This window comes from Oncorhynchus mykiss, chromosome 5 (genome assembly GCF_057628025.1).
Source record: "Oncorhynchus mykiss isolate SJ-2025 chromosome 5, ASM5762802v1, whole genome shotgun sequence".
Classification (NCBI taxonomy): Eukaryota; Metazoa; Chordata; class Actinopteri; order Salmoniformes; family Salmonidae; genus Oncorhynchus; species Oncorhynchus mykiss.
Window position 1 is genome coordinate 48,823,395 of NC_143026.1, and position 25,570 is coordinate 48,848,964.

A 25,570-nucleotide genomic window follows, 5' to 3' on the forward strand; every position below is an offset into this window, starting at 1 on the left:
AGTTGTTAAATGGGAAAGAGTAACCAACTTGTCAGTGACAACTGTCTTGAGTTTGGCATTTGTGACAATGTCCTGGGATTACCCACAAACGCCTCACCTGCAAACTAGTATTGTGTGGCTTGTGAGCGGTATAGAGCAAAATCGATTACATGTACGTGTTTGTGAGAGTCTCAGCTTTCCATAGCTGGGTCATAGTAGTTCCTAGCTCCAACCATTCAGTCTCTACAGATATTTTTGTTAGAAGGGTTTAAGCCCAACATTCCAAATTTAGGGTTAGTACCAATGCTCCACGTTTTTTCAAAGTTCCAACCCACCTGCTCCTCGTTAGTATAGTGGTGAGTATCCCCGCCTGTCACGCGGGAGACCGGGGTTCAATTCCCCGACGGGGAGAAAGTACTGCTCTTTTTTTAGGGTGAACAATGTTGCTGAGCCCACAAAGTGGAACATATTCTTGGAAAAAAAGCTTTATGATACAATTTCCTGCCTTTGAGGTTAACTCAGCCTTCCAAGGCATTGGTTGTTCAGTGGTAGAATTCTCGCCTGCCACGCGGGAGGCCCGGGTTCGATTCCCGGCCAATGCAGGAAGTTTTGAACATGTCATTTCGACAAGTATGCAAACCCCTGAGGAGGAAATCTGTGTTAGATTGCCAGGCAAACAGAAATCTCTGGTCTTGGTCGAATTCTCAACTGACTCTTGAAAAATAAGACTTTGAACATTTACTCATTCTCAGTAGACTTTGGTGAATCCATTGCAGATTTCCAGTGTGTGAGGTGATTAACTTTTTGCAAGGCTTTAGTTGTTAAATGGGAAAGAGTAACCAACTTGTCAGTGACAACTGTCTTGAGTTTGGCATTTGTGACAATGTCCTGGGATTACCCACAAACGCCTCACCTGCAAACTAGTATTGTGTGGCTTGTGAGCGGTATAGAGCAAAATCGATTACATGTACGTGTTTGTGAGAGTCTCAGCTTTCCATAGCTGGGTCATAGTAGTTCCTAGCTCCAACCATTCAGTCTCTACAGATATTTTTGTTAGAAGGGTTTAAGCCCAACATTCCAAATTTAGGGTTAGTACCAATGCTCCACGTTTTTTCAAAGTTCCAACCCACCTGCTCCTCGTTAGTATAGTGGTGAGTATCCCCGTGTGTAGCGTTGGAGACCGGGGTTCAATTCCCCGACGGGGAGAAAGTACTGCTCTTTTTTTAGGGTGAACAATGTTGTTGAGCCCACAAAGTGGAACATATTCTTGGAAAAAAAGCTTTATGATACAATTTCCTGCCTTTGAGGTTAACTCAGCCTTCCAAGGCATTGGTTGTTCAGTGGTAGAATTCTCGCCTGCCACGCGGGAGGCCCGGGTTCGATTCCCGGCCAATGCAGGAAGTTTTGAACATGTCATTTCGACAAGTATGCAAACCCCTGAGGAGGAAATCTGTGTTAGATTGCCAGGCAAACAGAAATCTCTGGTCTTGGTCGAATTCTCAACTGACTCTTGAAAAATAAGACTTTGAACATTTACTCATTCTCAGTAGACTTTGGTGAATCCATTGCAGATTTCCAGTGTGTGAGGTGATTAACTTTTTGCAAGGCTTTAGTTGTTAAATGGGAAAGAGTAACCAACTTGTCAGTGACAACTGTCTTGAGTTTGGCATTTGTGACAATGTCCTGGGATTACCCACAAACGCCTCACCTGCAAACTAGTATTGTGTGGCTTGTGAGCGGTATAGAGCAAAATCGATTACATGTACGTGTTTGTGAGAGTCTCAGCTTTCCATAGCTGGGTCATAGTAGTTCCTAGCTCCAACCATTCAGTCTCTACAGATATTTTTGTTAGAAGGGTTTAAGCCCAACATTCCAAATTTAGGGTTAGTACCAATGCTCCACGTTTTTTCAAAGTTCCAACCCACCTGCTCCTCGTTAGTATAGTGGTGAGTATCCCCGCCTGTCACGCGGGAGACCGGGGTTCAATTCCCCGACGGGGAGAAAGTACTGCTCTTTTTTTAGGGTGAACAATGTTGCTGAGCCCACAAAGTGGAACATATTCTTGGAAAAAAAGCTTTATGATACAATTTCCTGCCTTTGAGGTTAACTCAGCCTTCCAAGGCATTGGTTGTTCAGTGGTAGAATTCTCGCCTGCCACGCGGGAGGCCCGGGTTCGATTCCCGGCCAATGCAGGAAGTTTTGAACATGTCATTTCGACAAGTATGCAAACCCCTGAGGAGGAAATCTGTGTTAGATTGCCAGGCAAACAGAAATCTCTGGTCTTGGTCGAATTCTCAACTGACTCTTGAAAAATAAGACTTTGAACATTTACTCATTCTCAGTAGACTTTGGTGAATCCATTGCAGATTTCCAGTGTGTGAGGTGATTAACTTTTTGCAAGGCTTTAGTTGTTAAATGGGAAAGAGTAACCAACTTGTCAGTGACAACTGTCTTGAGTTTGGCATTTGTGACAATGTCCTGGGATTACCCACAAACGCCTCACCTGCAAACTAGTATTGTGTGGCTTGTGAGCGGTATAGAGCAAAATCGATTACATGTACGTGTTTGTGAGAGTCTCAGCTTTCCATAGCTGGGTCATAGTAGTTCCTAGCTCCAACCATTCAGTCTCTACAGATATTTTTGTTAGAAGGGTTTAAGCCCAACATTCCAAATTTAGGGTTAGTACCAATGCTCCACGTTTTTTCAAAGTTCCAACCCACCTGCTCCTCGTTAGTATAGTGGTGAGTATCCCCGCCTGTCACGCGGGAGACCGGGGTTCAATTCCCCGACGGGGAGAAAGTACTGCTCTTTTTTTAGGGTGAACAATGTTGCTGAGCCCACAAAGTGGAACATATTCTTGGAAAAAAAGCTTTATGATACAATTTCCTGCCTTTGAGGTTAACTCAGCCTTCCAAGGCATTGGTTGTTCAGTGGTAGAATTCTCGCCTGCCACGCGGGAGGCCCGGGTTCGATTCCCGGCCAATGCAGGAAGTTTTGAACATGTCATTTCGACAAGTATGCAAACCCCTGAGGAGGAAATCTGTGTTAGATTGCCAGGCAAACAGAAATCTCTGGTCTTGGTCGAATTCTCAACTGACTCTTGAAAAATAAGACTTTGAACATTTACTCATTCTCAGTAGACTTTGGTGAATCCATTGCAGATTTCCAGTGTGTGAGGTGATTAACTTTTTGCAAGGCTTTAGTTGTTAAATGGGAAAGAGTAACCAACTTGTCAGTGACAACTGTCTTGAGTTTGGCATTTGTGACAATGTCCTGGGATTACCCACAAACGCCTCACCTGCAAACTAGTATTGTGTGGCTTGTGAGCGGTATAGAGCAAAATCGATTACATGTACGTGTTTGTGAGAGTCTCAGCTTTCCATAGCTGGGTCATAGTAGTTCCTAGCTCCAACCATTCAGTCTCTACAGATATTTTTGTTAGAAGGGTTTAAGCCCAACATTCCAAATTTAGGGTTAGTACCAATGCTCCACGTTTTTTCAAAGTTCCAACCCACCTGCTCCTCGTTAGTATAGTGGTGAGTATCCCCGCCTGTCACGCGGGAGACCGGGGTTCAATTCCCCGACGGGGAGAAAGTACTGCTCTTTTTTTAGGGTGAACAATGTTGCTGAGCCCACAAAGTGGAACATATTCTTGGAAAAAAAGCTTTATGATACAATTTCCTGCCTTTGAGGTTAACTCAGCCTTCCAAGGCATTGGTTGTTCAGTGGTAGAATTCTCGCCTGCCACGCGGGAGGCCCGGGTTCGATTCCCGGCCAATGCAGGAAGTTTTGAACATGTCATTTCGACAAGTATGCAAACCCCTGAGGAGGAAATCTGTGTTAGATTGCCAGGCAAACAGAAATCTCTGGTCTTGGTCGAATTCTCAACTGACTCTTGAAAAATAAGACTTTGAACATTTACTCATTCTCAGTAGACTTTGGTGAATCCATTGCAGATTTCCAGTGTGTGAGGTGATTAACTTTTTGCAAGGCTTTAGTTGTTAAATGGGAAAGAGTAACCAACTTGTCAGTGACAACTGTCTTGAGTTTGGCATTTGTGACAATGTCCTGGGATTACCCACAAACGCCTCACCTGCAAACTAGTATTGTGTGGCTTGTGAGCGGTATAGAGCAAAATCGATTACATGTACGTGTTTGTGAGAGTCTCAGCTTTCCATAGCTGGGTCATAGTAGTTCCTAGCTCCAACCATTCAGTCTCTACAGATATTTTTGTTAGAAGGGTTTAAGCCCAACATTCCAAATTTAGGGTTAGTACCAATGCTCCACGTTTTTTCAAAGTTCCAACCCACCTGCTCCTCGTTAGTATAGTGGTGAGTATCCCCGCCTGTCACGCTGGAGACCGGGGTTCAATTCCCCGATGGGGAGAAAGTACTGCTCTTTTTTTAGGGTGAACAATGTTGTTGAGCCCACAAAGTGGAACATATTCTTGGAAAAAAAGCTTTATGATACAATTTCCTGCCTTTGAGGTTAACTCAGCCTTCCAAGGCATTGGTTGTTCAGTGGTAGAATTCTCGCCTGCCACGCGGGAGGCCCGGGTTCGATTCCCGGCCAATGCAGGAAGTTTTGAACATGTCATTTCGACAAGTATGCAAACCCCTGAGGAGGAAATCTGTGTTAGATTGCCAGGCAAACAGAAATCTCTGGTCTTGGTCGAATTCTCAACTGACTCTTGAAAAATAAGACTTTGAACATTTACTCATTCTCAGTAGACTTTGGTGAATCCATTGCAGATTTCCAGTGTGTGAGGTGATTAACTTTTTGCAAGGCTTTAGTTGTTAAATGGGAAAGAGTAACCAACTTGTCAGTGACAACTGTCTTGAGTTTGGCATTTGTGACAATGTCCTGGGATTACCCACAAACGCCTCACCTGCAAACTAGTATTGTGTGGCTTGTGAGCGGTATAGAGCAAAATCGATTACATGTACGTGTTTGTGAGAGTCTCAGCTTTCCATAGCTGGGTCATAGTAGTTCCTAGCTCCAACCATTCAGTCTCTACAGATATTTTTGTTAGAAGGGTTTAAGCCCAACATTCCAAATTTAGGGTTAGTACCAATGCTCCACGTTTTTTCAAAGTTCCAACCCACCTGCTCCTCGTTAGTATAGTGGTGAGTATCCCCGCCTGTCACGCTGGAGACCGGGGTTCAATTCCCCGATGGGGAGAAAGTACTGCTCTTTTTTTAGGGTGAACAATGTTGTTGAGCCCACAAAGTGGAACATATTCTTGGAAAAAAAGCTTTATGATACAATTTCCTGCCTTTGAGGTTAACTCAGCCTTCCAAGGCATTGGTTGTTCAGTGGTAGAATTCTCGCCTGCCACGCGGGAGGCCCGGGTTCGATTCCCGGCCAATGCAGGAAGTTTTGAACATGTCATTTCGACAAGTATGCAAACCCCTGAGGAGGAAATCTGTGTTAGATTGCCAGGCAAACAGAAATCTCTGGTCTTGGTCGAATTCTCAACTGACTCTTGAAAAATAAGACTTTGAACATTTACTCATTCTCAGTAGACTTTGGTGAATCCATTGCAGATTTCCAGTGTGTGAGGTGATTAACTTTTTGCAAGGCTTTAGTTGTTAAATGGGAAAGAGTAACCAACTTGTCAGTGACAACTGTCTTGAGTTTGGCATTTGTGACAATGTCCTGGGATTACCCACAAACGCCTCACCTGCAAACTAGTATTGTGTGGCTTGTGAGCGGTATAGAGCAAAATCGATTACATGTACGTGTTTGTGAGAGTCTCAGCTTTCCATAGCTGGGTCATAGTAGTTCCTAGCTCCAACCATTCAGTCTCTACAGATATTTTTGTTAGAAGGGTTTAAGCCCAACATTCCAAATTTAGGGTTAGTACCAATGCTCCACGTTTTTTCAAAGTTCCAACCCACCTGCTCCTCGTTAGTATAGTGGTGAGTATCCCCGCCTGTCACGCGGGAGACCGGGGTTCAATTCCCCGACGGGGAGAAAGTACTGCTCTTTTTTTAGGGTGAACAATGTTGCTGAGCCCACAAAGTGGAACATATTCTTGGAAAAAAAGCTTTATGATACAATTTCCTGCCTTTGAGGTTAACTCAGCCTTCCAAGGCATTGGTTGTTCAGTGGTAGAATTCTCGCCTGCCACGCGGGAGGCCCGGGTTCGATTCCCGGCCAATGCAGGAAGTTTTGAACATGTCATTTCGACAAGTATGCAAACCCCTGAGGAGGAAATCTGTGTTAGATTGCCAGGCAAACAGAAATCTCTGGTCTTGGTCGAATTCTCAACTGACTCTTGAAAAATAAGACTTTGAACATTTACTCATTCTCAGTAGACTTTGGTGAATCCATTGCAGATTTCCAGTGTGTGAGGTGATTAACTTTTTGCAAGGCTTTAGTTGTTAAATGGGAAAGAGTAACCAACTTGTCAGTGACAACTGTCTTGAGTTTGGCATTTGTGACAATGTCCTGGGATTACCCACAAACGCCTCACCTGCAAACTAGTATTGTGTGGCTTGTGAGCGGTATAGAGCAAAATCGATTACATGTACGTGTTTGTGAGAGTCTCAGCTTTCCATAGCTGGGTCATAGTAGTTCCTAGCTCCAACCATTCAGTCTCTACAGATATTTTTGTTAGAAGGGTTTAAGCCCAACATTCCAAATTTAGGGTTAGTACCAATGCTCCACGTTTTTTCAAAGTTCCAACCCACCTGCTCCTCGTTAGTATAGTGGTGAGTATCCCCGCCTGTCACGCGGGAGACCGGGGTTCAATTCCCCGACGGGGAGAAAGTACTGCTCTTTTTTTAGGGTGAACAATGTTGCTGAGCCCACAAAGTGGAACATATTCTTGGAAAAAAAGCTTTATGATACAATTTCCTGCCTTTGAGGTTAACTCAGCCTTCCAAGGCATTGGTTGTTCAGTGGTAGAATTCTCGCCTGCCACGCGGGAGGCCCGGGTTCGATTCCCGGCCAATGCAGGAAGTTTTGAACATGTCATTTCGACAAGTATGCAAACCCCTGAGGAGGAAATCTGTGTTAGATTGCCAGGCAAACAGAAATCTCTGGTCTTGGTCGAATTCTCAACTGACTCTTGAAAAATAAGACTTTGAACATTTACTCATTCTCAGTAGACTTTGGTGAATCCATTGCAGATTTCCAGTGTGTGAGGTGATTAACTTTTTGCAAGGCTTTAGTTGTTAAATGGGAAAGAGTAACCAACTTGTCAGTGACAACTGTCTTGAGTTTGGCATTTGTGACAATGTCCTGGGATTACCCACAAACGCCTCACCTGCAAACTAGTATTGTGTGGCTTGTGAGCGGTATAGAGCAAAATCGATTACATGTACGTGTTTGTGAGAGTCTCAGCTTTCCATAGCTGGGTCATAGTAGTTCCTAGCTCCAACCATTCAGTCTCTACAGATATTTTTGTTAGAAGGGTTTAAGCCCAACATTCCAAATTTAGGGTTAGTACCAATGCTCCACGTTTTTTCAAAGTTCCAACCCACCTGCTCCTCGTTAGTATAGTGGTGAGTATCCCCGCCTGTCACGCTGGAGACCGGGGTTCAATTCCCCGATGGGGAGAAAGTACTGCTCTTTTTTTAGGGTGAACAATGTTGTTGAGCCCACAAAGTGGAACATATTCTTGGAAAAAAAGCTTTATGATACAATTTCCTGCCTTTGAGGTTAACTCAGCCTTCCAAGGCATTGGTTGTTCAGTGGTAGAATTCTCGCCTGCCACGCGGGAGGCCCGGGTTCGATTCCCGGCCAATGCAGGAAGTTTTGAACATGTCATTTCGACAAGTATGCAAACCCCTGAGGAGGAAATCTGTGTTAGATTGCCAGGCAAACAGAAATCTCTGGTCTTGGTCGAATTCTCAACTGACTCTTGAAAAATAAGACTTTGAACATTTACTCATTCTCAGTAGACTTTGGTGAATCCATTGCAGATTTCCAGTGTGTGAGGTGATTAACTTTTTGCAAGGCTTTAGTTGTTAAATGGGAAAGAGTAACCAACTTGTCAGTGACAACTGTCTTGAGTTTGGCATTTGTGACAATGTCCTGGGATTACCCACAAACGCCTCACCTGCAAACTAGTATTGTGTGGCTTGTGAGCGGTATAGAGCAAAATCGATTACATGTACGTGTTTGTGAGAGTCTCAGCTTTCCATAGCTGGGTCATAGTAGTTCCTAGCTCCAACCATTCAGTCTCTACAGATATTTTTGTTAGAAGGGTTTAAGCCCAACATTCCAAATTTAGGGTTAGTACCAATGCTCCACGTTTTTTCAAAGTTCCAACCCACCTGCTCCTCGTTAGTATAGTGGTGAGTATCCCCGCCTGTCACGCTGGAGACCGGGGTTCAATTCCCCGATGGGGAGAAAGTACTGCTCTTTTTTTAGGGTGAACAATGTTGTTGAGCCCACAAAGTGGAACATATTCTTGGAAAAAAAGCTTTATGATACAATTTCCTGCCTTTGAGGTTAACTCAGCCTTCCAAGGCATTGGTTGTTCAGTGGTAGAATTCTCGCCTGCCACGCGGGAGGCCCGGGTTCGATTCCCGGCCAATGCAGGAAGTTTTGAACATGTCATTTCGACAAGTATGCAAACCCCTGAGGAGGAAATCTGTGTTAGATTGCCAGGCAAACAGAAATCTCTGGTCTTGGTCGAATTCTCAACTGACTCTTGAAAAATAAGACTTTGAACATTTACTCATTCTCAGTAGACTTTGGTGAATCCATTGCAGATTTCCAGTGTGTGAGGTGATTAACTTTTTGCAAGGCTTTAGTTGTTAAATGGGAAAGAGTAACCAACTTGTCAGTGACAACTGTCTTGAGTTTGGCATTTGTGACAATGTCCTGGGATTACCCACAAACGCCTCACCTGCAAACTAGTATTGTGTGGCTTGTGAGCGGTATAGAGCAAAATCGATTACATGTACGTGTTTGTGAGAGTCTCAGCTTTCCATAGCTGGGTCATAGTAGTTCCTAGCTCCAACCATTCAGTCTCTACAGATATTTTTGTTAGAAGGGTTTAAGCCCAACATTCCAAATTTAGGGTTAGTACCAATGCTCCACGTTTTTTCAAAGTTCCAACCCACCTGCTCCTCGTTAGTATAGTGGTGAGTATCCCCGCCTGTCACGCTGGAGACCGGGGTTCAATTCCCCGATGGGGAGAAAGTACTGCTCTTTTTTTAGGGTGAACAATGTTGTTGAGCCCACAAAGTGGAACATATTCTTGGAAAAAAAGCTTTATGATACAATTTCCTGCCTTTGAGGTTAACTCAGCCTTCCAAGGCATTGGTTGTTCAGTGGTAGAATTCTCGCCTGCCACGCGGGAGGCCCGGGTTCGATTCCCGGCCAATGCAGGAAGTTTTGAACATGTCATTTCGACAAGTATGCAAACCCCTGAGGAGGAAATCTGTGTTAGATTGCCAGGCAAACAGAAATCTCTGGTCTTGGTCGAATTCTCAACTGACTCTTGAAAAATAAGACTTTGAACATTTACTCATTCTCAGTAGACTTTGGTGAATCCATTGCAGATTTCCAGTGTGTGAGGTGATTAACTTTTTGCAAGGCTTTAGTTGTTAAATGGGAAAGAGTAACCAACTTGTCAGTGACAACTGTCTTGAGTTTGGCATTTGTGACAATGTCCTGGGATTACCCACAAACGCCTCACCTGCAAACTAGTATTGTGTGGCTTGTGAGCGGTATAGAGCAAAATCGATTACATGTACGTGTTTGTGAGAGTCTCAGCTTTCCATAGCTGGGTCATAGTAGTTCCTAGCTCCAACCATTCAGTCTCTACAGATATTTTTGTTAGAAGGGTTTAAGCCCAACATTCCAAATTTAGGGTTAGTACCAATGCTCCACGTTTTTTCAAAGTTCCAACCCACCTGCTCCTCGTTAGTATAGTGGTGAGTATCCCCGCCTGTCACGCTGGAGACCGGGGTTCAATTCCCCGATGGGGAGAAAGTACTGCTCTTTTTTTAGGGTGAACAATGTTGTTGAGCCCACAAAGTGGAACATATTCTTGGAAAAAAAGCTTTATGATACAATTTCCTGCCTTTGAGGTTAACTCAGCCTTCCAAGGCATTGGTTGTTCAGTGGTAGAATTCTCGCCTGCCACGCGGGAGGCCCGGGTTCGATTCCCGGCCAATGCAGGAAGTTTTGAACATGTCATTTCGACAAGTATGCAAACCCCTGAGGAGGAAATCTGTGTTAGATTGCCAGGCAAACAGAAATCTCTGGTCTTGGTCGAATTCTCAACTGACTCTTGAAAAATAAGACTTTGAACATTTACTCATTCTCAGTAGACTTTGGTGAATCCATTGCAGATTTCCAGTGTGTGAGGTGATTAACTTTTTGCAAGGCTTTAGTTGTTAAATGGGAAAGAGTAACCAACTTGTCAGTGACAACTGTCTTGAGTTTGGCATTTGTGACAATGTCCTGGGATTACCCACAAACGCCTCACCTGCAAACTAGTATTGTGTGGCTTGTGAGCGGTATAGAGCAAAATCGATTACATGTACGTGTTTGTGAGAGTCTCAGCTTTCCATAGCTGGGTCATAGTAGTTCCTAGCTCCAACCATTCAGTCTCTACAGATATTTTTGTTAGAAGGGTTTAAGCCCAACATTCCAAATTTAGGGTTAGTACCAATGCTCCACGTTTTTTCAAAGTTCCAACCCACCTGCTCCTCGTTAGTATAGTGGTGAGTATCCCCGCCTGTCACGCTGGAGACCGGGGTTCAATTCCCCGATGGGGAGAAAGTACTGCTCTTTTTTTAGGGTGAACAATGTTGTTGAGCCCACAAAGTGGAACATATTCTTGGAAAAAAAGCTTTATGATACAATTTCCTGCCTTTGAGGTTAACTCAGCCTTCCAAGGCATTGGTTGTTCAGTGGTAGAATTCTCGCCTGCCACGCGGGAGGCCCGGGTTCGATTCCCGGCCAATGCAGGAAGTTTTGAACATGTCATTTCGACAAGTATGCAAACCCCTGAGGAGGAAATCTGTGTTAGATTGCCAGGCAAACAGAAATCTCTGGTCTTGGTCGAATTCTCAACTGACTCTTGAAAAATAAGACTTTGAACATTTACTCATTCTCAGTAGACTTTGGTGAATCCATTGCAGATTTCCAGTGTGTGAGGTGATTAACTTTTTGCAAGGCTTTAGTTGTTAAATGGGAAAGAGTAACCAACTTGTCAGTGACAACTGTCTTGAGTTTGGCATTTGTGACAATGTCCTGGGATTACCCACAAACGCCTCACCTGCAAACTAGTATTGTGTGGCTTGTGAGCGGTATAGAGCAAAATCGATTACATGTACGTGTTTGTGAGAGTCTCAGCTTTCCATAGCTGGGTCATAGTAGTTCCTAGCTCCAACCATTCAGTCTCTACAGATATTTTTGTTAGAAGGGTTTAAGCCCAACATTCCAAATTTAGGGTTAGTACCAATGCTCCACGTTTTTTCAAAGTTCCAACCCACCTGCTCCTCGTTAGTATAGTGGTGAGTATCCCCGCCTGTCACGCTGGAGACCGGGGTTCAATTCCCCGATGGGGAGAAAGTACTGCTCTTTTTTTAGGGTGAACAATGTTGTTGAGCCCACAAAGTGGAACATATTCTTGGAAAAAAAGCTTTATGATACAATTTCCTGCCTTTGAGGTTAACTCAGCCTTCCAAGGCATTGGTTGTTCAGTGGTAGAATTCTCGCCTGCCACGCGGGAGGCCCGGGTTCGATTCCCGGCCAATGCAGGAAGTTTTGAACATGTCATTTCGACAAGTATGCAAACCCCTGAGGAGGAAATCTGTGTTAGATTGCCAGGCAAACAGAAATCTCTGGTCTTGGTCGAATTCTCAACTGACTCTTGAAAAATAAGACTTTGAACATTTACTCATTCTCAGTAGACTTTGGTGAATCCATTGCAGATTTCCAGTGTGTGAGGTGATTAACTTTTTGCAAGGCTTTAGTTGTTAAATGGGAAAGAGTAACCAACTTGTCAGTGACAACTGTCTTGAGTTTGGCATTTGTGACAATGTCCTGGGATTACCCACAAACGCCTCACCTGCAAACTAGTATTGTGTGGCTTGTGAGCGGTATAGAGCAAAATCGATTACATGTACGTGTTTGTGAGAGTCTCAGCTTTCCATAGCTGGGTCATAGTAGTTCCTAGCTCCAACCATTCAGTCTCTACAGATATTTTTGTTAGAACGGTTTAAGCCCAACATTCCAAATTTAGGGTTAGTACCAATGCTCCACGTTTTTTCAAAGTTCCAACCCACCTGCTCCTCGTTAGTATAGTGGTGAGTATCCCCGCCTGTCACGCGGGAGACCGGGGTTCAATTCCCCGACGGGGAGAAAGTACTGCTCTTTTTTTAGGGTGAACAATGTTGCTGAGCCCACAAAGTGGAACATATTCTTGGAAAAAAAGCTTTATGATACAATTTCCTGCCTTTGAGGTTAACTCAGCCTTCCAAGGCATTGGTTGTTCAGTGGTAGAATTCTCGCCTGCCACGCGGGAGGCCCGGGTTCGATTCCCGGCCAATGCAGGAAGTTTTGAACATGTCATTTCGACAAGTATGCAAACCCCTGAGGAGGAAATCTGTGTTAGATTGCCAGGCAAACAGAAATCTCTGGTCTTGGTCGAATTCTCAACTGACTCTTGAAAAATAAGACTTTGAACATTTACTCATTCTCAGTAGACTTTGGTGAATCCATTGCAGATTTCCAGTGTGTGAGGTGATTAACTATTTGCAAGGCTTTAGTTGTTAAATGGGAAAGAGTAACCAACTTGTCAGTGACAACTGTCTTGAGTTTGGCATTTGTGACAATGTCCTGGGATTACCCACAAACGCCTCACCTGCAAACTAGTATTGTGTGGCTTGTGAGCGGTATAGAGCAAAATCGATTACATGTACGTGTTTGTGAGAGTCTCAGCTTTCCATAGCTGGGTCATAGTAGTTCCTAGCTCCAACCATTCAGTCTCTACAGATATTTTTGTTAGAAGGGTTTAAGCCCAACATTCCAAATTTAGGGTTAGTACCAATGCTCCACGTTTTTTCAAAGTTCCAACCCACCTGCTCCTCGTTAGTATAGTGGTGAGTATCCCCGCCTGTCACGCGGGAGACCGGGGTTCAATTCCCCGACGGGGAGAAAGTACTGCTCTTTTTTTAGGGTGAACAATGTTGCTGAGCCCACAAAGTGGAACATATTCTTGGAAAAAAAGCTTTATGATACAATTTCCTGCCTTTGAGGTTAACTCAGCCTTCCAAGGCATTGGTTGTTCAGTGGTAGAATTCTCGCCTGCCACGCGGGAGGCCCGGGTTCGATTCCCGGCCAATGCAGGAAGTTTTGAACATGTCATTTCGACAAGTATGCAAACCCCTGAGGAGGAAATCTGTGTTAGATTGCCAGGCAAACAGAAATCTCTGGTCTTGGTCGAATTCTCAACTGACTCTTGAAAAATAAGACTTTGAACATTTACTCATTCTCAGTAGACTTTGGTGAATCCATTGCAGATTTCCAGTGTGTGAGGTGATTAACTTTTTGCAAGGCTTTAGTTGTTAAATGGGAAAGAGTAACCAACTTGTCAGTGACAACTGTCTTGAGTTTGGCATTTGTGACAATGTCCTGGGATTACCCACAAACGCCTCACCTGCAAACTAGTATTGTGTGGCTTGTGAGCGGTATAGAGCAAAATCGATTACATGTACGTGTTTGTGAGAGTCTCAGCTTTCCATAGCTGGGTCATAGTAGTTCCTAGCTCCAACCATTCAGTCTCTACAGATATTTTTGTTAGAAGGGTTTAAGCCCAACATTCCAAATTTAGGGTTAGTACCAATGCTCCACGTTTTTTCAAAGTTCCAACCCACCTGCTCCTCGTTAGTATAGTGGTGAGTATCCCCGCCTGTCACGCGGGAGACCGGGGTTCAATTCCCCGACGGGGAGAAAGTACTGCTCTTTTTTTAGGGTGAACAATGTTGCTGAGCCCACAAAGTGGAACATATTCTTGGAAAAAAAGCTTTATGATACAATTTCCTGCCTTTGAGGTTAACTCAGCCTTCCAAGGCATTGGTTGTTCAGTGGTAGAATTCTCGCCTGCCACGCGGGAGGCCCGGGTTCGATTCCCGGCCAATGCAGGAAGTTTTGAACATGTCATTTCGACAAGTATGCAAACCCCTGAGGAGGAAATCTGTGTTAGATTGCCAGGCAAACAGAAATCTCTGGTCTTGGTCGAATTCTCAACTGACTCTTGAAAAATAAGACTTTGAACATTTACTCATTCTCAGTAGACTTTGGTGAATCCATTGCAGATTTCCAGTGTGTGAGGTGATTAACTATTTGCAAGGCTTTAGTTGTTAAATGGGAAAGAGTAACCAACTTGTCAGTGACAACTGTCTTGAGTTTGGCATTTGTGACAATGTCCTGGGATTACCCACAAACGCCTCACCTGCAAACTAGTATTGTGTGGCTTGTGAGCGGTATAGAGCAAAATCGATTACATGTACGTGTTTGTGAGAGTCTCAGCTTTCCATAGCTGGGTCATAGTAGTTCCTAGCTCCAACCATTCAGTCTCTACAGATATTTTTGTTAGAAGGGTTTAAGCCCAACATTCCAAATTTAGGGTTAGTACCAATGCTCCACGTTTTTTCAAAGTTCCAACCCACCTGCTCCTCGTTAGTATAGTGGTGAGTATCCCCGCCTGTCACGCGGGAGACCGGGGTTCAATTCCCCGACGGGGAGAAAGTACTGCTCTTTTTTTAGGGTGAACAATGTTGCTGAGCCCACAAAGTGGAACATATTCTTGGAAAAAAAGAGCTTTATGATACAATTTCCTGCCTTTGAGGTTAACTCAGCCTTCCAAGGCATTGGTTGTTCAGTGGTAGAATTCTCGCCTGCCACGCGGGAGGCCCGGGTTCGATTCCCGGCCAATGCAGGAAGTTTTGAACATGTCATTTCGACAAGTATGCAAACCCCTGAGGAGGAAATCTGTGTTAGATTGCCAGGCAAACAGAAATCTCTGGTCTTGGTCGAATTCTCAACTGACTCTTGAAAAATAAGACTTTGAACATTTACTCATTCTCAGTAGACTTTGGTGAATCCATTGCAGATTTCCAGTGTGTGAGGTGATTAACTTTTTGCAAGGCTTTAGTTGTTAAATGGGAAAGAGTAACCAACTTGTCAGTGACAACTGTCTTGAGTTTGGCATTTGTGACAATGTCCTGGGATTACCCACAAACGCCTCACCTGCAAACTAGTATTGTGTGGCTTGTGAGCGGTATAGAGCAAAATCGATTACATGTACGTGTTTGTGAGAGTCTCAGCTTTCCATAGCTGGGTCATAGTAGTTCCTAGCTCCAACCATTCAGTCTCTACAGATATTTTTGTTAGAAGGGTTTAAGCCCAACATTCCAAATTTAGGGTTAGTACCAATGCTCCACGTTTTTTCAAAGTTCCAACCCACCTGCTCCTCGTTAGTATAGTGGTGAGTATCCCCGCCTGTCACGCTGGAGACCGGGGTTCAATTCCCCGACGGGGAGAAAGTACTGCTCTTTTTTTAGGGTGAACAATGTTGTTGAGCCCACAAAGTGGAACATATTCTTGGAAAAAAAGCTTTATGATACAATTTCCTGCCTTTGAGGTTAACTCAGCCTTCCAAGGCATTGGTTGTTCAGTGGTAGAATTCTCGCCTGCCACGCGGGAGGCCCGGGTTCGATTCCCGGCCAATGCAGGAAGTTTTGAACATGTCATTTCGACAAGTATGCAAACCCCTGAGGAGGAAATCTGTGTTAGATTGCCAGGCAAACAGAAATCTCTGGTCTTGGTCGAATTCTCAACTGACTCTTGAAAAATAAGACTTTGAACATTTACTCATTCTCAGTAGACTTTGGTGAATCCATTGCAGATTTCCAGTGTGTGAGGTGATTAACTTTTTGCAAGGCTTTAGTTGTTAAATGGGAAAGAGTAACCAACTTGTCAGTGACAACTGTCTTGAGTTTGGCATTTGTGACAATGTCCTGGGATTACCCACAAACGCCTCACCTGCAAACTAGTATTGTGTGGCTTGTGAGCGGTATAGAGCAAAATCGATTACATGTACGTGTTTGTGAGAGTCTCAGCTTTCCATAGCTGGGTCATAGTAGTTCCTAGCTCCAACCATTCAGTCTCTACAGATATTTTTGTTAGAAGGGTTTAAGCCCAACATTCCAAATTTAGGGTTAGTACCAATGCTCCACGTTTTTTCAAAATTCCAACCCACCTGCTCCTCGTTAGTATAGTGGTGAGTATCCCCGCCTGTCACGCGGGAGACCGGGGTTCAATTCCCCGACGGGGAGAAAGTACTGCTCTTTTTTTAGGGTGAACAATGTTGCTGAGCCCACAAAGTGGAACATATTCTTGGAAAAAAAGCTTTATGATACAATTTCCTGCCTTTGAGGTTAACTCAGCCTTCCAAGTTTTGAACATGTCATTTCGACAAGTATGCAAACCCCTGAGGAGGAAATCTGTGTTAGATTGCCAGGCAAACAGAAATCTCTGGTCTTGGTCGAATTCTCAACTGACTCTTGAAAAATAAGACTTTGAACATTTACTCATTCTCAGTAGACTTTGGTGAATCCATTGCAGATTTCCAGTGTGTGAGGTGATTAACTTTTTGCAAGGCTTTAGCTGTTAAATGGGAAAGAGTAACCAACTTGTCAGTGACAACTGTCTTGAGTTTGGCATTTGTGACAATGTCCTGGGATTACCCACAAACGCCTCACCTGCAAACTAGTATTGTGTGGCTTGTGAGCGGTATAGAGCAAAATCGATTACATGTACGTGTTTGTGAGAGTCTCAGCTTTCCATAGCTGGGTCATAGTAGTTCCTAGCTCCAACCATTCAGTCTCTACAGATATTTTTGTTAGAAGGGTTTAAGCCCAACATTCCAAATTTAGGGTTAGTACCAATGCTCCACGTTTTTTCAAAGTTCCAACCCACCTGCTCCTCGTTAGTATAGTGGTGAGTATCCCCGCCTGTCACGCGGGAGACCGGGGTTCAATTCCCCGACGGGGAGAAAGTACTGCTCTTTTTTTAGGGTGAACAATGTTGCTGAGCCCACAAAGTGGAACATATTTTTGGAAAAAAAGCTTTATGATACAATTTCCTGCCTTTGAGGTTAACTCAGCCTTCCAAGGCATTGGTTGTTCAGTGGTAGAATTCTCGCCTGCCACGCGGGAGGCCCGGGTTCGATTCCCGGCCAATGCAGGAAGTTTTGAACATGTCATTTCGACAAGTATGCAAACCCCTGAGGAGGAAATCTGTGTTAGATTGCCAGGCAAACAGAAATCTCTGGTCTTGGTCGAATTCTCAACTGACTCTTGAAAAATAAGACTTTGAACATTTACTCATTCTCAGTAGACTTTGGTGAATCCAGTGTGTGAGGTGATTAACTTTTTGCAAGGCTTTAGTTGTTAAATGGGAAAGAGTAACCAACTTGTCAGTGACAACTGTCTTGAGTTTGGCATTTGTGACAATGTCCTGGGATTACCCACAAACGCCTCACCTGCAAACTAGTATTGTGTGGCTTGTGAGCGGTATAGAGCAAAATCGATTACATGTACGTGTTTGTGAGAGTCTCAGCTTTCCATAGCTGGGTCATAGTAGTTCCTAGCTCCAACCATTCAGTCTCTACAGATATTTTTGTTAGAAGGGTTTAAGCCCAACATTCCAAATTTAGGGTTAGTACCAATGCTCCACGTTTTTTCAAAGTTCCAACCCACCTGCTCCTCGTTAGTATAGTGGTGAGTATCCCCGCCTGTCACGCGGGAGACCGGGGTTCAATTCCCCGACGGGGAGAAAGTACTGCTCTTTTTTTAGGGTGAACAATGTTGTTGAGCCCACAAAGTGGAACATATTCTTGGAAAAAAAGCTTTATGATACAATTTCCTGCCTTTGAGGTTAACTCAGCCTTCCAAGGCATTGGTTGTTCAGTGGTAGAATTCTCGCCTGCCACGCGGGAGGCCCGGGTTCGATTCCCGGCCAATGCAGGAAGTTTTGAACATGTCATTTCGACAAGTATGCAAACCCCTGAGGAGGAAATCTGTGTTAGATTGCCAGGCAAACAGAAATCTCTGGTCTTGGTCGAATTCTCAACTGACTCTTGAAAAATAAGACTTTGAACATTTACTCATTCTCAGTAGACTTTGGTGAATCCATTGCAGATTTCCAGTGTGTGAGGTGATTAACTTTTTGCAAGGCTTTAGTTGTTAAATGGGAAAGAGTAACCAACTTGTCAGTGACAACTGTCTTGAGTTTGGCATTTGTGACAATGTCCTGGGATTACCCACAAACGCCTCACCTGCAAACTAGTATTGTGTGGCTTGTGAGCGGTATAGAGCAAAATCGATTACATGTACGTGTTTGTGAGAGTCTCAGCTTTCCATAGCTGGGTCATAGTAGTTCCTAGCTCCAACCATTCAGTCTCTACAGATATTTTTGTTAGAAGGGTTTAAGCCCAACATTCCAAATTTAGGGTTAGTACCAATGCTCCACATTTTTTCAAAGTTCCAACCCACCTGCTCCTCGTTAGTATAGTGGTGAGTATCCCCGCCTGTCACGCTGGAGACCGGGGTTCAATTCCCCGACGGGGAGAAAGTACTGCTCTTTTTTTAGGGTGAACAATGTTGTTGAGCCCACAAAGTGGAACATATTCTTGGAAAAAAAGCTTTATGATACAATTTCCTGCCTTTGAGGTTAACTCAGCCTTCCAAGGCATTGGTTGTTCAGTGGTAGAATTCTCGCCTGCCACGCGGGAGGCCCGGGTTCGATTCCCGGCCAATGCAGGAAGTTTTGAACATGTCATTTCGACAAGTATGCAAACCCCTGAGGAGGAAATCTGTGTTAGATTGCCAGGCAAACAGAAATCTCTGGTCTTGGTCGAATTCTCAACTGACTCTTGAAAAATAAGACTTTGAACATTTACTCATTCTCAGTAGACTTTGGTGAATCCATTGCAGATTTCCAGTGTGTGAGGTGATTAACTTTTTGCAAGGCTTTAGTTGTTAAATGGGAAAGAGTAACCAACTTGTCAGTGACAACTGTCTTGAGTTTGGCATTTGTGACAATGTCCTGGGATTACCCACAAACGCCTCACCTGCAAACTAGTATTGTGTGGCTTGTGAGCGGTATAGAGCAAAATCGATTACATGTACGTGTTTGTGAGAGTCTCAGCTTTCCATAGCTGGGTCATAGTAGTTCCTAGCTCCAACCATTCAGTCTCTACAGATATTTTTGTTAGAAGGGTTTAAGCCCAACATTCCAAATTTAGGGTTAGTACCAATGCTCCACGTTTTTTCAAAGTTTCAACCCACCTGCTCCTCGTTAGTATAGTGGTGAGTATCCCCGCCTGTCACGCGGGAGACCGGGGTTCAATTCCCCGACGGGGAGAAAGTACTGCTCTTTTTTTAGGGTGAACAATGTTGCTGAGCCCACAAAGTGGAACATATTTTTGGAAAAAAAGCTTTATGATACAATTTCCTGCCTTTGAGGTTAACTCAGCCTTCCAAGGCATTGGTTGTTCAGTGGTAGAATTCTCGCCTGCCATGCGGGAGGCCCGGGTTCGATTCCCGGCCAATGCAGGAAGTTTTGAACATGTCATTTCGACAAGTATGCAAACCCCTGAGGAGGAAATCTGTGTTAGATTGCCAGGCAAACAGAAATCTCTGGTCTTGGTCGAATTCTCAACTGACTCTTGAAAAATAAGACTTTGAACATTTACTCATTCTCAGTAGACTTTGGTGAATCCATTGCAGATTTCCAGTGTGTGAGGTGATTAACTTTTTGCAAGGCTTTAGTTGTTAAATGGGAAAGAGTAACCAACTTGTCAGTGACAACTGTCTTGAGTTTGGCATTTGTGACAATGTCCTGGGATTACCCACAAACGCCTCACCTGCAAACTAGTATTGTGTGGCTTGTGAGCGGTATAGAGCAAAATCGATTACATGTACGTGTTTGTGAGAGTCTCAGCTTTCCATAGCTGGGTCATAGTAGTTCCTAGCTCCAACCATTCAGTCTCTACAGATATTTTTGTTAGAAGGGTTTAAGCCCAACATTCCAAATTTAGGGTTAGTACCAATGCTCCACATTTTTTCAAAGTTCCAACCCACCTGCTCCTCGTTAGTATAGTGGTGAGTATCCCCGCCTGTCACGCTGGAGACCGGGGTTCAATTCCCCGACGGGGAGAAAGTACTGCTCTTTTTTTAGGGTGAACAATGTTGTTGAGCCCACAAAGTGGAACATATTCTTGGAAAAAAAGCTTTATGATACAATTTCCTGCCTTTGAGGTTAACTCAGCCTTCCAAGGCATTGGTTGTTCAGTGGTAGAATTCTCGCCTGCCACGCGGGAGGCCCGGGTTCGATTCCCGGCCAATGCAGGAAGTTTTGAACATGTCATTTCGACAAGTATGCAAACCCCTGAGGAGGAAATCTGTGTTAGATTGCCAGGCAAACAGAAATCTCTGGTCTTGGTCGAATTCTCAACTGACTCTTGAAAAATAAGACTTTGAACATTTACTCATTCTCAGTAGACTTTGGTGAATCCATTGCAGATTTCCAGTGTGTGAGGTGATTAACTTTTTGCAAGGCTTTAGTTGTTAAATGGGAAAGAGTAACCAACTTGTCAGTGACAACTGTCTTGAGTTTGGCATTTGTGACAATGTCCTGGGATTACCCACAAACGCCTCACCTGCAAACTAGTATTGTGTGGCTTGTGAGCGGTATAGAGCAAAATCGATTACATGTACGTGTTTGTGAGAGTCTCAGCTTTCCATAGCTGGGTCATAGTAGTTCCTAGCTCCAACCATTCAGTCTCTACAGATATTTTTGTTAGAAGGGTTTAAGCCCAACATTCCAAATTTAGGGTTAGTACCAATGCTCCACGTTTTTTCAAAGTTTCAACCCACCTGCTCCTCGTTAGTATAGTGGTGAGTATCCCCGCCTGTCACGCGGGAGACCGGGGTTCAATTCCCCGACGGGGAGAAAGTACTGCTCTTTTTTTAGGGTGAACAATGTTGCTGAGCCCACAAAGTGGAACATATTTTTGGAAAAAAAGCTTTATGATACAATTTCCTGCCTTTGAGGTTAACTCAGCCTTCCAAGGCATTGGTTGTTCAGTGGTAGAATTCTCGCCTGCCATGCGGGAGGCCCGGGTTCGATTCCCGGCCAATGCAGGAAGTTTTGAACATGTCATTTCGACAAGTATGCAAACCCCTGAGGAGGAAATCTGTGTTAGATTGCCAGGCAAACAGAAATCTCTGGTCTTGGTCGAATTCTCAACTGACTCTTGAAAAATAAGACTTTGAACATTTACTCATTCTCAGTAGACTTTGGTGAATCCATTGCAGATTTCCAGTGTGTGAGGTGATTAACTTTTTGCAAGGCTTTAGTTGTTAAATGGGAAAGAGTAACCAACTTGTCAGTGACAACTGTCTTGAGTTTGGCATTTGTGACAATGTCCTGGGATTACCCACAAACGCCTCACCTGCAAACTAGTATTGTGTGGCTTGTGAGCGGTATAGAGCAAAATCGATTACATGTACGTGTTTGTGAGAGTCTCAGCTTTCCATAGCTGGGTCATAGTAGTTCCTAGCTCCAACCATTCAGTCTCTACAGATATTTTTGTTAGAAGGGTTTAAGCCCAACATTCCAAATTTAGGGTTAGTACCAATGCTCCACGTTTTTTCAAAGTTCCAACCCACCTGCTCCTCGTTAGTATAGTGGTGAGTATCCCCGCCTGTCACGCTGGAGACCGGGGTTCAATTCCCCGACTTGGAGAAAGTACTGCTCTTTTTTTAGGGTGAACAATGTTGTTGAGCCCACAAAGTGGAACATATTCTTGGAAAAAAAGCTTTATGATACAATTTCCTGCCTTTGAGGTTAACTCAGCCTTCCAAGGCATTGGTTGTTCAGTGGTAGAATTCTCGCCTGCCACGCGGGAGGCCCGGGTTCGATTCCCGGCCAATGCAGGAAGTTTTGAACATGTCATTTCGACAAGTATGCAAACCCCTGAGGAGGAAATCTGTGTTAGATTGCCAGGCAAACAGAAATCTCTGGTCTTGGTCGAATTCTCAACTGACTCTTGAAAAATAAGACTTTGAACATTTACTCATTCTCAGTAGACTTTGGTGAATCCATTGCAGATTTCCAGTGTGTGAGGTGATTAACTTTTTGCAAGGCTTTAGTTGTTAAATGGGAAAGAGTAACCAACTTGTCAGTGACAACTGTCTTGAGTTTGGCATTTGTGACAATGTCCTGGGATTACCCACAAACGCCTCACCTGCAAACTAGTATTGTGTGGCTTGTGAGCGGTATAGAGCAAAATCGATTACATGTACGTGTTTGTGAGAGTCTCAGCTTTCCATAGCTGGGTCATAGTAGTTCCTAGCTCCAACCATTCAGTCTCTACAGATATTTTTGTTAGAAGGGTTTAAGCCCAACATTCCAAATTTAGGGTTAGTACCAATGCTCCACGTTTTTTCAAAGTTCCAACCCACCTGCTCCTCGTTAGTATAGTGGTGAGTATCCCCGCCTGTCACGCTGGAGACCGGGGTTCAATTCCCCGACGGGGAGAAAGTACTGCTCTTTTTTTAGGGTGAACAATGTTGTTGAGCCCACAAAGTGGAACATATTCTTGGAAAAAAAGCTTTATGATACAATTTCCTGCCTTTGAGGTTAACTCAGCCTTCCAAGGCATTGGTTGTTCAGTGGTAGAATTCTCGCCTGCCACGCGGGAGGCCCGGGTTCGATTCCCGGCCAATGCAGGAAGTTTTGAACATGTCATTTCGACAAGTATGCAAACCCCTGAGGAGGAAATCTGTGTTAGATTGCCAGGCAAACAGAAATCTCTGGTCTTGGTCGAATTCTCAACTGACTCTTGAAAAATAAGACTTTGAACATTTACTCATTCTCAGTAGACTTTGGTGAATCCATTGCAGATTTCCAGTGTGTGAGGTGATTAACTTTTTGCAAGGCTTTAGTTGTTAAATGGGAAAGAGTAACCAACTTGTCAGTGACAACTGTCTTGAGTTTGGCATTTGTGACAATGTCCTGGGATTACCCACAAACGCCTCACCTGCAAACTAGTATTGTGTGGCTTGTGAGCGGTATAGAGCAAAATCGATTACATGTACGTGTTTGTGAGAGTCTCAGCTTTCCATAGCTGGGTCATAGTAGTTCCTAGCTCCAACCATTCAGTCTCTACAGATATTTTTGTTAGAAGGGTTTAAGCCCAACATTCCAAATTTAGGGTTAGTACCAATGCTCCACGTTTTTTCAAAGTTCCAACCCACCTGCTCCTCGTTAGTATAGTGGTGAGTATCCCCGCCTGTCACGCGGGAGACCGGGGTTCAATTCCCCGACGGGGAGAAAGTACTGCTCTTTTTTTAGGGTGAACAATGTTGCTGAGCCCACAAAGTGGAACATATTTTTGGAAAAAAAGCTTTATGATACAATTTCCTGCCTTTGAGGTTAACTCAGCCTTCCAAGGCATTGGTTGTTCAGTGGTAGAATTCTCGCCTGCCACGCGGGAGGCCCGGGTTCGATTCCCGGCCAATGCAGGAAGTTTTGAACATGTCATTTCGACAAGTATGCAAACCCCTGAGGAGGAAATCTGTGTTAGATTGCCAGGCAAACAGAAATCTCTGGTCTTGGTCGAATTCTCAACTGACTCTTGAAAAATAAGACTTTGAACATTTACTCATTCTCAGTAGACTTTGGTGAATCCATTGCAGATTTCCAGTGTGTGAGGTGATTAACTTTTTGCAAGGCTTTAGTTGTTAAATGGGAAAGAGTAACCAACTTGTCAGTGACAACTGTCTTGAGTTTGGCATTTGTGACAATGTCCTGGGATTACCCACAAACGCCTCACCTGCAAACTAGTATTGTGTGGCTTGTGAGCGGTATAGAGCAAAATCGATTACATGTACGTGTTTGTGAGAGTCTCAGCTTTCCATAGCTGGGTCATAGTAGTTCCTAGCTCCAACCATTCAGTCTCTACAGATATTTTTGTTAGAAGGGTTTAAGCCCAACATTCCAAATTTAGGGTTAGTACCAATGCTCCACGTTTTTTCAAAGTTTCAACCCACCTGCTCCTCGTTAGTATAGTGGTGAGTATCCCCGCCTGTCACGCGGGAGACCGGGGTTCAATTCCCCGACGGGGAGAAAGTACTGCTCTTTTTTTAGGGTGAACAATGTTGCTGAGCCCACAAAGTGGAACATATTTTTGGAAAAAAAGCTTTATGATACAATTTCCTGCCTTTGAGGTTAACTCAGCCTTCCAAGGCATTGGTTGTTCAGTGGTAGAATTCTCGCCTGCCATGCGGGAGGCCCGGGTTCGATTCCCGGCCAATGCAGGAAGTTTTGAACATGTCATTTCGACAAGTATGCAAACCCCTGAGGAGGAAATCTGTGTTAGATTGCCAGGCAAACAGAAATCTCTGGTCTTGGTCGAATTCTCAACTGACTCTTGAAAAATAAGACTTTGAACATTTACTCATTCTCAGTAGACTTTGGTGAATCCATTGCAGATTTCCAGTGTGTGAGGTGATTAACTTTTTGCAAGGCTTTAGTTGTTAAATGGGAAAGAGTAACCAACTTGTCAGTGACAACTGTCTTGAGTTTGGCATTTGTGACAATGTCCTGGGATTACCCACAAACGCCTCACCTGCAAACTAGTATTGTGTGGCTTGTGAGCGGTATAGAGCAAAATCGATTACATGTACGTGTTTGTGAGAGTCTCAGCTTTCCATAGCTGGGTCATAGTAGTTCCTAGCTCCAACCATTCAGTCTCTACAGATATTTTTGTTAGAAGGGTTTAAGCCCAACATTCCAAATTTAGGGTTAGTACCAATGCTCCACGTTTTTTCAAAGTTCCAACCCACCTGCTCCTCGTTAGTATAGTGGTGAGTATCCCCGCCTGTCACGCGGGAGACCGGGGTTCAATTCCCCGACGGGGAGAAAGTACTGCTCTTTTTTTAGGGTGAACAATGTTGCTGAGCCCACAAAGTGGAACATATTTTTGGAAAAAAAGCTTTATGATACAATTTCCTGCCTTTGAGGTTAACTCAGCCTTCCAAGGCATTGGTTGTTCAGTGGTAGAATTCTCACCTGCCACGCGGGAGGCCCGGGTTCGATTCCCGGCCAATGCAGGAAGTTTTGAACATGTCATTTCGACAAGTATGCAAACCCCTGAGGAGGAAATCTGTGTTAGATTGCCAGGCAAACAGAAATCTCTGGTCTTGGTCGAATTCTCAACTGACTCTTGAAAAATAAGACTTTGAACATTTACTCATTCTCAGTAGACTTTGGTGAATCCATTGCAGATTTCCAGTGTGTGAGGTGATTAACTTTTTGCAAGGCTTTAGTTGTTAAATGGGAAAGAGTAACCAACTTGTCAGTGACAACTGTCTTGAGTTTGGCATTTGTGACAATGTCCTGGGATTACCCACAAACGCCTCACCTGCAAACTAGTATTGTGTGGCTTGTGAGCGGTATAGAGCAAAATCGATTACATGTACGTGTTTGTGAGAGTCTCAGCTTTCCATAGCTGGGTCATAGTAGTTCCTAGCTCCAACCATTC

At 44.0% G+C, this 25,570-nt stretch overlaps 27 non-coding genes across 27 annotated transcripts; all 27 read left to right on the forward strand.

Annotated features, from left to right (window-relative positions):
• Positions 1 to 510: 510 nt before the first annotated feature.
• On the forward strand, positions 511 to 581 carry trnag-gcc (transfer RNA glycine (anticodon GCC)). Its single transcript has one exon. It is a non-coding gene; the product is annotated as a tRNA-Gly (tRNA).
• A 724-nt stretch (positions 582 to 1,305) lies between these two features.
• On the forward strand, positions 1,306 to 1,376 carry trnag-gcc (transfer RNA glycine (anticodon GCC)). Its single transcript has one exon. It is a non-coding gene; the product is annotated as a tRNA-Gly (tRNA).
• Positions 1,377 to 2,100: 724 nt separating this feature from the next.
• Positions 2,101 to 2,171, forward strand: trnag-gcc (transfer RNA glycine (anticodon GCC)). Its single transcript has one exon. It is a non-coding gene; the product is annotated as a tRNA-Gly (tRNA).
• Positions 2,172 to 2,895: 724 nt separating this feature from the next.
• Positions 2,896 to 2,966, forward strand: trnag-gcc (transfer RNA glycine (anticodon GCC)). Its single transcript has one exon. It is a non-coding gene; the product is annotated as a tRNA-Gly (tRNA).
• A 724-nt stretch (positions 2,967 to 3,690) lies between these two features.
• Positions 3,691 to 3,761, forward strand: trnag-gcc (transfer RNA glycine (anticodon GCC)). Its single transcript has one exon. It is a non-coding gene; the product is annotated as a tRNA-Gly (tRNA).
• A 724-nt stretch (positions 3,762 to 4,485) lies between these two features.
• trnag-gcc (transfer RNA glycine (anticodon GCC)) lies at positions 4,486 to 4,556 on the forward strand. Its single transcript has one exon. It is a non-coding gene; the product is annotated as a tRNA-Gly (tRNA).
• Positions 4,557 to 5,280: 724 nt separating this feature from the next.
• Positions 5,281 to 5,351, forward strand: trnag-gcc (transfer RNA glycine (anticodon GCC)). The gene has a single exon. It is a non-coding gene; the product is annotated as a tRNA-Gly (tRNA).
• Positions 5,352 to 6,075: 724 nt separating this feature from the next.
• Positions 6,076 to 6,146, forward strand: trnag-gcc (transfer RNA glycine (anticodon GCC)). Its single transcript has one exon. It is a non-coding gene; the product is annotated as a tRNA-Gly (tRNA).
• Positions 6,147 to 6,870: 724 nt separating this feature from the next.
• Positions 6,871 to 6,941, forward strand: trnag-gcc (transfer RNA glycine (anticodon GCC)). The gene has a single exon. It is a non-coding gene; the product is annotated as a tRNA-Gly (tRNA).
• Positions 6,942 to 7,665: 724 nt separating this feature from the next.
• Positions 7,666 to 7,736, forward strand: trnag-gcc (transfer RNA glycine (anticodon GCC)). Its single transcript has one exon. It is a non-coding gene; the product is annotated as a tRNA-Gly (tRNA).
• A 724-nt stretch (positions 7,737 to 8,460) lies between these two features.
• Positions 8,461 to 8,531, forward strand: trnag-gcc (transfer RNA glycine (anticodon GCC)). The gene has a single exon. It is a non-coding gene; the product is annotated as a tRNA-Gly (tRNA).
• A 724-nt stretch (positions 8,532 to 9,255) lies between these two features.
• On the forward strand, positions 9,256 to 9,326 carry trnag-gcc (transfer RNA glycine (anticodon GCC)). The gene has a single exon. It is a non-coding gene; the product is annotated as a tRNA-Gly (tRNA).
• Positions 9,327 to 10,050: 724 nt separating this feature from the next.
• trnag-gcc (transfer RNA glycine (anticodon GCC)) lies at positions 10,051 to 10,121 on the forward strand. The gene has a single exon. It is a non-coding gene; the product is annotated as a tRNA-Gly (tRNA).
• Positions 10,122 to 10,845: 724 nt separating this feature from the next.
• On the forward strand, positions 10,846 to 10,916 carry trnag-gcc (transfer RNA glycine (anticodon GCC)). The gene has a single exon. It is a non-coding gene; the product is annotated as a tRNA-Gly (tRNA).
• A 724-nt stretch (positions 10,917 to 11,640) lies between these two features.
• Positions 11,641 to 11,711, forward strand: trnag-gcc (transfer RNA glycine (anticodon GCC)). Its single transcript has one exon. It is a non-coding gene; the product is annotated as a tRNA-Gly (tRNA).
• Positions 11,712 to 12,435: 724 nt separating this feature from the next.
• trnag-gcc (transfer RNA glycine (anticodon GCC)) lies at positions 12,436 to 12,506 on the forward strand. Its single transcript has one exon. It is a non-coding gene; the product is annotated as a tRNA-Gly (tRNA).
• A 724-nt stretch (positions 12,507 to 13,230) lies between these two features.
• Positions 13,231 to 13,301, forward strand: trnag-gcc (transfer RNA glycine (anticodon GCC)). Its single transcript has one exon. It is a non-coding gene; the product is annotated as a tRNA-Gly (tRNA).
• Positions 13,302 to 14,025: 724 nt separating this feature from the next.
• On the forward strand, positions 14,026 to 14,096 carry trnag-gcc (transfer RNA glycine (anticodon GCC)). The gene has a single exon. It is a non-coding gene; the product is annotated as a tRNA-Gly (tRNA).
• A 726-nt stretch (positions 14,097 to 14,822) lies between these two features.
• Positions 14,823 to 14,893, forward strand: trnag-gcc (transfer RNA glycine (anticodon GCC)). The gene has a single exon. It is a non-coding gene; the product is annotated as a tRNA-Gly (tRNA).
• A 724-nt stretch (positions 14,894 to 15,617) lies between these two features.
• Positions 15,618 to 15,688, forward strand: trnag-gcc (transfer RNA glycine (anticodon GCC)). Its single transcript has one exon. It is a non-coding gene; the product is annotated as a tRNA-Gly (tRNA).
• A 1,443-nt stretch (positions 15,689 to 17,131) lies between these two features.
• Positions 17,132 to 17,202, forward strand: trnag-gcc (transfer RNA glycine (anticodon GCC)). Its single transcript has one exon. It is a non-coding gene; the product is annotated as a tRNA-Gly (tRNA).
• A 711-nt stretch (positions 17,203 to 17,913) lies between these two features.
• trnag-gcc (transfer RNA glycine (anticodon GCC)) lies at positions 17,914 to 17,984 on the forward strand. Its single transcript has one exon. It is a non-coding gene; the product is annotated as a tRNA-Gly (tRNA).
• A 724-nt stretch (positions 17,985 to 18,708) lies between these two features.
• Positions 18,709 to 18,779, forward strand: trnag-gcc (transfer RNA glycine (anticodon GCC)). The gene has a single exon. It is a non-coding gene; the product is annotated as a tRNA-Gly (tRNA).
• Positions 18,780 to 20,298: 1,519 nt separating this feature from the next.
• Positions 20,299 to 20,369, forward strand: trnag-gcc (transfer RNA glycine (anticodon GCC)). Its single transcript has one exon. It is a non-coding gene; the product is annotated as a tRNA-Gly (tRNA).
• Positions 20,370 to 21,888: 1,519 nt separating this feature from the next.
• Positions 21,889 to 21,959, forward strand: trnag-gcc (transfer RNA glycine (anticodon GCC)). Its single transcript has one exon. It is a non-coding gene; the product is annotated as a tRNA-Gly (tRNA).
• A 724-nt stretch (positions 21,960 to 22,683) lies between these two features.
• On the forward strand, positions 22,684 to 22,754 carry trnag-gcc (transfer RNA glycine (anticodon GCC)). The gene has a single exon. It is a non-coding gene; the product is annotated as a tRNA-Gly (tRNA).
• Positions 22,755 to 23,478: 724 nt separating this feature from the next.
• trnag-gcc (transfer RNA glycine (anticodon GCC)) lies at positions 23,479 to 23,549 on the forward strand. Its single transcript has one exon. It is a non-coding gene; the product is annotated as a tRNA-Gly (tRNA).
• The last annotated feature ends 2,021 nt before the right edge of the window (positions 23,550 to 25,570 follow it).